Source organism: Zingiber officinale, chromosome 5B (genome assembly GCF_018446385.1).
Source record: "Zingiber officinale cultivar Zhangliang chromosome 5B, Zo_v1.1, whole genome shotgun sequence".
Taxonomy (NCBI): Eukaryota; Viridiplantae; Streptophyta; class Magnoliopsida; order Zingiberales; family Zingiberaceae; genus Zingiber; species Zingiber officinale.
Window position 1 is genome coordinate 57,854,956 of NC_055995.1, and position 8,030 is coordinate 57,862,985.

Consider the following 8,030-nt stretch of genomic DNA (forward strand, 5'->3'; position numbering starts at 1 on the left):
GTCTTCCTTTATATAACTGCGTGGATTGTTCATATTATATCTGTGTGGAATGTTGAATATAACTGCATGGATTGTTTACTATTTGTGTGTATTATTCCGGCCGTGTGGGCCAAAGGTTGAGATATATGTATTTCTGGATTCATATTGTCACCCGTACGGGGGAGATGTTGCCGAAATTTTCTTCTGGCAAGGACTACCTGGGGCGTGACACAATCTCTCATGCACTCATTCTTGCTCGCCTTCTAACTTCCTCCATCAACCTCGCGTCCCTCTGATGCCTCCTCATCCTTCACGTTTTGCCCTTTGGAGCTTCCATTAGCTTTGTCTTTGTTGTCGGGTCTTCCTTTACCAAGAGGCCGCGCCTCCGAGACTTTATCCATGGCCAAGTCACACTTAGACTTACGTTACCAAGACTACATGCTTGGACTTACACTACCAAGACTCATGCTTGGACTTTCCTCATTTGTCAAGATCACACTTGGACTCTCCTTGTTGTACCTGCCTGCACACTCACAATGCATATCAAATACAACAATAAACCTAACTTAAACTTTTGTCCATACATCAAAACTTAGGGTACCTAAATTATTCCAATAGGATGGATGATCTCCTTTTTCTCTATCATTATTTATGAAGCTACCAAGTTGGTTTGATGTTGAGGATGAATTGGGGTTGATAGTGTAGAAGTAAAAAGGCATGTATGGGAGGTTACATGGAAAGATGTTGGCTTATAATGCAGGGCACGAATAAGTATTGTTTCATGAGCTGTCTATGGGATGTAGCTAATATCAGTAGGAACCTTGAGATATGCTGCTGTAGGGAAAAATAAAATAAAATACTAGTGTGAAGTAAAAAGGACCTTTCTCCCAAGGAAGTTTCACCAGATACATGCTGAAAAGGAAAACTTTTGTTGCTAATTGAAACTACAGTATAGCTACATTTTCACATGTAATTAGTAACCAAGCCAAATAGATCCTGATTTTGATCAGTTCATTCACCAGTAACAAAGTATCAAACTGAGAATGTTAAGTGTCAAACCATTTTGCAAATTTCTAACCGGGAGCAACCTCAAATGATGCTCTTATCATTTCATTTCCAATTGTTTTCTCTATTTCCCCAGTTCGCTAGAAATGTAGCTGCAAGTTGGTGTACCGCTTTAAATACTTTGTAATCTGTTTCAATAATTCTCTGATTGATAAAAAAAATGTGGGTATCCGTGAAGAATTTATTAGTAGGATTTGAGGGTGAAACATGGTTTGAGCAAGAATTGTAAGTTGGTTTTAGAGAATCGTATGAGTATATGCTGTAGAAAATTGTTGAAAACAGAAGTTGGAGAATTTTGTCAGAACATATGCTATACAGAATTGTATCAGAACCTTGCTATTGGATGGAGTATCGGTAATGCTTAATACAAGGGTTATTGAAAACAGTATATATTATGGTTACATGAGCTCAAATTTGCAACAGTCCAATTCCATGATTTGTTTTAAAGTTGTTAGATTTTTATGGAATTTTTTAGTGAGATTTTGAAGGGATTTTGTGAATCTGAGTCGTAAAAAAAACAACCCTTTGGTTGTTGAACTCTAATCAGTTCTGATACCCTGGTTGAACCTACAGGCCTCTGAGTTAGGTAAATTAGTGAGAACCTTATTTGAATCTGAATCTGATTTCTGGGATTCTGAACCTTTGGCATTTACAATTCCTTGAATTCTTGCTGGACTCGATTTCTAAATTGTTGAAATGTAGGAATTCTATTTGTAGAAGACTAAAGCTGCTCTCTATAATTTCATTGAGCTGAACTCTGGGTATGTTTAGCTGAATCTGATGCTTCACTGTGCATCTGTATTGGTGATATTTAGTTGCTGAAATTAGGGGTACACAGCAAGTAAAGGAGGTATTGAAGTGAAGATGTCATAATTGGAACTAATAGGAAACCGATGATTTCCAGAACTTGATGGGATTACAGAAATTCTGGAATGTTGAGGTAAAAAGAGAATGATGATTCAATCCGAGTTTCATAGCTTAATTTTTGATGAGTGTACTAAGTAAGATTCCAACTTGAAGAGGCTCAACTTGGTTGGGTTGTTTACTAGATAGTGGGAGACAAGTGTACAAGAGAAAGTATTTAATGAAGAAGAGAATTGGATCAGCTACATTTAAAGCAGTTGTTGTAATTGAGGCCTGAAACTGAATTTTGAATTATAGAGCCGAAATTAAGTAGCCTAACATTTTTCTCACCAATTGTAATGACTATTATCTTCAGGTATTCAGCCTTAGTAGACAAGTGAGCATGCATGTTCTCCTTCATGCCACCCAATCATGCATGCTTTGATATTCTGCTTACTGCAATGGAGGACTAGTATGTTTTTGTTTTATAGCATTGCTGCATCCGAAGTGGGGCTTGCAGGAAGTTGAATTACTTGAGATACATCTTAAGTTTACAAAAGATATGGAAGGGTAAATGTCATCAACTAAGCCATGGTGGAATTTGAAGTCTAACTAAGGTATCTGAGATTGTGGAATAACTTCATCTTTAATTAAATCCAACCTGATATATATGTTAAGTACATAGGTTCAAGGTCTGCACAACAATATGTTCAGTGAACTGAAAATCCAGATGTGTTGTGATATTCCCTCTTTCTGACCTTGGATTCTGTTGGAGTTCACCACTGCTAGCTTTGATAAGCCTAGATGATCTCTAGTATCCTCAACTTCTGAACCTTAAACAGGTCTCTCCACTGCCTTACTGACAGAATGAATTCTGGCACACTGTTCTATACCATATCACTGGATTTGTAGCATGTCTTTTCAATTGAGATTTATACAAACTAAATGTTGATTCAGAATCATTTAAGTTTTAGAAGTTTGTGTACATATTTGAATTTCGGAACCCTTACAGAACAAATGTTCTTCAAGATATAGGGTCCTAGTTCCCTGGTTGAATTCAGTTCTGTTAAACAGTGTGAAGTTCTGCTTTTTATTTGTCGGTGCCGAGTGATTGATTGCTGAAGGATGCTTGAATATTTAGAATGGATGAGAAGGATGTGATTGTTTGGAATTTCTCACAAGAATGATTCTTTCTTGTGAATGCTTGTGAAGCTTTGTAGGACTAACGGAATAGATCCAGTGAAAAATGGTGGAACCTAGTATAGTTTAAAGGACATCTGTCAAAGATTTTCTTTCATTGTGTGTGGATTTAATTTCATGGAAAATTGTCGACTGTGGATATAATATGGTTAAGGAATATTGATTCATAATTATTGTTGGTTATGTTGATACACTAGGAATCAGTTGACCATTTATTATTGTATGTTATATCTCTTATAAGTTATGGCAAGCTGCTAGGTTATGTGATATGGTTGTGATACACTCAATCAGAATGGTATAACTGAGCGTCACAATCGAACCATAAAAGATATGATAAGAAGTATAATGACATTCACTTCTCTATCGGAGTCTTTATGAGGTGACACACTCTAGACTGCAGTTTACTTACTCAATAGAATACCTAATAAGGCAGTAACTAAAATCGTATTCGAGATGTGGGCAGTTAGAAAGCCTAGCATTAGACATTTATATGTCTAGGGTTGTCCAACTGAGACTAGACCTTACAGGCCTAACGAAAGAAAACTGTACTCAAGAACAATTAGCTGTAATTTTGTAAGTTATTCTGAGAAGTCAAGAGGATATAAATTTTATGATTTCTCTAATAGATCCTTCTTCAAAACGAGAAATGTCAAGTTCATTAAGGATAGTGGGAGTGATAACATCATGGAGGTATCTTTTGAGGAATGCGTTGGCGATCCTCCTATGATCACTACTAATGTGATCAATAGCGGTCTGATTATCATACCGCACATTATGAGTATCACACATCTAGTGAGTGCAGTGAACCAAGATCTTCCCATGGCATCTCCAATGCAATTAGAGGAGTCTGCGACTGAAATTGAGGCATTACCTCATCTTGATGAACAAGTACCTCAACCACATCAAGCACAAGTACCTTTAAGACGATCCACAAGAGAACGGAGAACCACGAATTCTTGTGATTATCTTTATCTCCAAGAGCATGATTTCGGCATAGGATTGGAAAATAATCCTATATTTTTCCAAGAACTCAAATAATTCTCTAACCCTGAAAGGTGGATTAATGTCATGCAAGAAGAGTTGAAGTCTATGGTAGATAATGATATTTGGGAACTTGTCGAATTACCTAAAGATAAAAAGTCCGTTGGTTGTAAATGGATATTTAAAGTCAAACGGGATTCAAGAGACAATATCGAAAAGTATAAGGCTCGTCTTGTTGTCAAGGGATTCACTCAGAATAAAGACATTGATTATAAGGAGACTTTCTCACTTGTGTCGATGAAAAACTCCTTTAGGGTAATCATGGCACTTGTAGCTCATTATGATTTAGAGCTATACCAAATGGATATAAAGACTACATTCCTCAATAGAGGCATAGAGGAGTCTATATATATGGTGCAACCGAAAAACTTTGAGTCCTCAGACTCAAAGCACCTAGTATGTAGATTAAAAACGTCCATTTATGGTTTGAAACAGGTGTCCCTTTAGTTGTACCAGAAATTTGATTAAGTGGTTATCTCATTTGAATTTAAAGAGAATCTCGTTGATCAGTACATATATATCAAGTTCAGTGGAATTAAGAAAGGTGTATTCAATCAAGAGATTGAATGACTTTCATTGACTTTAATCCATAAGTAGCCACCAAGGTGTACAAACTCTTGATTGAATACACCTTTCTTAATTCAAGAGATTGAATGACTTATGGATACTTTAAATACTTGATCAAGAGATTGAATGACTTTCATTACAGATATTTATAAACTTCATGGAAACTTATAGATATGATGAGAAGTATAATGACCTTCACTTCTCTACCGGAGTCTTTATGAGGTGACACACTCTAGACTGCAGTTTACTTACTCAATAGAATACCTAATAAGGCAGTAACTAAAATCGCATTCAAGATGTGGATAGTTAGAAAGCCTAGCATTAGACATTTATATGTCTAGGGTTGTCCAACTGAGACTAGGCCTTACAGGCCTATCGAAAGAAAACTGTACTCAAGAACAATTAGCTGTAATTTTGTAAGTTACTCTGAGAAGTCAAGAGGATATAAATTTTATGATTTCTCTAATAGATCCTTTTTCAAAACGAGAAACATCAAGTTCATTAAGGATAGTGGGAGTGATAACATCAAGGAGGTATCTTTTGAGGAATGCGTTGGCGATCCTCCTATGATCACTACTAATGTGATCAATAGCGGTGTGATTACTATACCGCACATTATGAGTATCACACATCTAGTGAGCGCAATGAACTAAGATCTTCCCATGGCATCTCCAATACAATTAGAGGAGTCTGCCACTGAAATTGAGGTATTGCCCCATCTTGATGAACAAGTACCTCAACCACCTCAAGCATAAGTACCTTGAAGACGATCCACAAGAGAACGGAGAACCACGAATTCTTGTGATTATCTTTATCTCCAAGAGCATGATTTTGGCATAGGATTGGAAAATGATCCTATATCTTTCCAAGAAATCAAACAATGCTCTAACCCTGAAAGGTGGATTAACGCCATGCAAGAAGAGTTGAAGTCTATGGTAGATAATGATATTTGAGAACTTGTCGAATTGCCTAAAGATAAAAAAGCCCATTTGTTGTAAATGGATATTTAAAATCAAACGGGATTCAAGAGACAATATCGAAAAGTATAAGACTCGTCTTATTGTCAAGGAATTCACTCAGAAAAAAGACATTGATTATAAGGAGGCTTTCTCACTTGTGTCGATGAAAAACTCCTTTAGGGTAATCATGGCACTTGTAGCTCATTATGATTTAGAGCTATACCAAATGGATGTAAAGACTACATTCCTCAATAGAGACATAGAGGAGTCTATATATATGGTACAACCGAAAAACTTTAAGTCCTCAAACTCAAAGCACCTAGTATGTAGATTAAAAACGCCCATTTATCGTTTGAAACAGGTGTCCCTTCAGTCGTACCATAAATTTGATTAAGTGGTTATCTCATTTGAATTTAAAGAGAATTTCGTTGATCAGTACATATATATCTAGTTCAGTGGAATTAAGAAAGGTGTATTCAATCAAGAGATTGAATGACTTTCATTAACTTTAATCCATAAGTAGTCACCAAGGTGTACAAACTCTTGATTGAATACACCTTTCTTAATTCAATCTTCACCTGACTTGTAATTTTAAAATCTTATAATAAAATAAAATAAAATAAGTAAATGACATATAGAATAAAATATACATACCTTGTGGAACTTTAAACCCATTATTTCTTGATAAAGTATCTGTCAAAATATTTGAATCATGGCATATCCCTCCCACCCACTGAGTAGTCACCAATTGCATTCTTTTTATCAGGCCGAAAAATAAAGAATTTAAATGCCTTAGGAACGAGACAAGTAAGCGACCCCAAGAGAGAAACTTGGCCTTGCATTATTCTCGAGTCGCCCAGGTCAATCGACCCCGATGTAGAAGACCCTTGCATTCCGGTTCGAATCTTCACCTGAATCGCTTCGCTTCCTGGGCTAATTCCTACCTCACAAGCACCCTTCTTCCCTTTCTTGTAAGCCTCGTGAAAGCGATAAAGCCACGGGATCTGCCACATTTGACCTCTATCACACATTCATCTATCGCAGTGACCAGATAACAATAGAGAAGCCAATGCAGGCATCGAGCTCGCAATTCAATCTGCGCCAGCTTCCAACATCACCTTCATCACCATTGGTTATCCTATAGCCATCTAAGAGATCAGTGTCCACCTACCCTCTCGTCTACTTTGCCGAAGAAAATGGAAGATATGGATCTGGATAACCAATCACCAAACCTCAATCTATCACTTCTCACCAACCCAAAGTAGTGTGTCCTGTGTAATTGAAGCACTTCAGCAGAGTGTCAGCAACTCAATCAAGCAGGAGCTGGAGGATTGCTGGAAGAGTCATCTCTACATTACTCTTCCATCCCCTTTCCTCGCCTTCTCTCTGGCACAGGAAGAGCAAAGTTGAATACATCTCTTTTAATAAGATTAAAGAAATAATCAAAATTGAGGAGAAAGAAGAGAAAGGACTTATTCATAAAATTAAAATGATTTGAAGTCTATAGAAATCTCAAGGGTGAGGAGAAGACTTTTTATTTTATTTTGAAAGTTGTATCAAATGTTTTAGAGAGCTCTTATTGGTTAAAATTTGTATTTAAGGAATTCTAAAATAATCCATAAAAATCTATTGAAACTTTGGATACCAAAAGATTTTTATAGAGTTTTAAAAAGTTAAATTTGAATACCACACAACTTTTTAAAACTCTATAAAAATCTGATTTGGATACCACTAAATTTCTATAAAGTTTATAAAAGTCTAGATTGAATACACCTAGACTTTTAAAATCCACAAAAGTCATTTAAAATAATTAAAAGTCCAACATTGAATACACACTCCTAAGTTTATTATACTTATTTTGTACGTGGATGATATATTGCTTGAAAGCAATAATAAGGGGTAGCTGCATGAAACTAAGATATTTCTATCTAGTAATTTTGAAATGAAAAATCTTGATAAAGTATCCTTTGTTTTAGACATACAGATCTATCGTGATCGTCCATTCTTGGACTATCACAATTCTTATATGCGTCAACAATGGAAAATCTCATGTATGCACAAATTTATACTCGATCAGATATATCATTTATAGTGAGGATGTTAAACATATATGTTAATAACATAGGACCATCACACTGGAATGCGGTAAAGAGAGTAATGTAGTATTTAAAAAGAACTAAAGGGTGCATGCTCACGTATCAGAGATTAAATCACCTAGAGGTGATTGGATATTTAGACTCCGATTTTGCTAGATGCTTGGATAGCAGGAGGTTCACTTCGGACTATATTTTTGTCATGCCCCAGGTAGTCCTTGCCAGAAGAAATTTCGGCAACATCTCCCCTATACGGATGACAATATGAAACTTTCTACAAGCC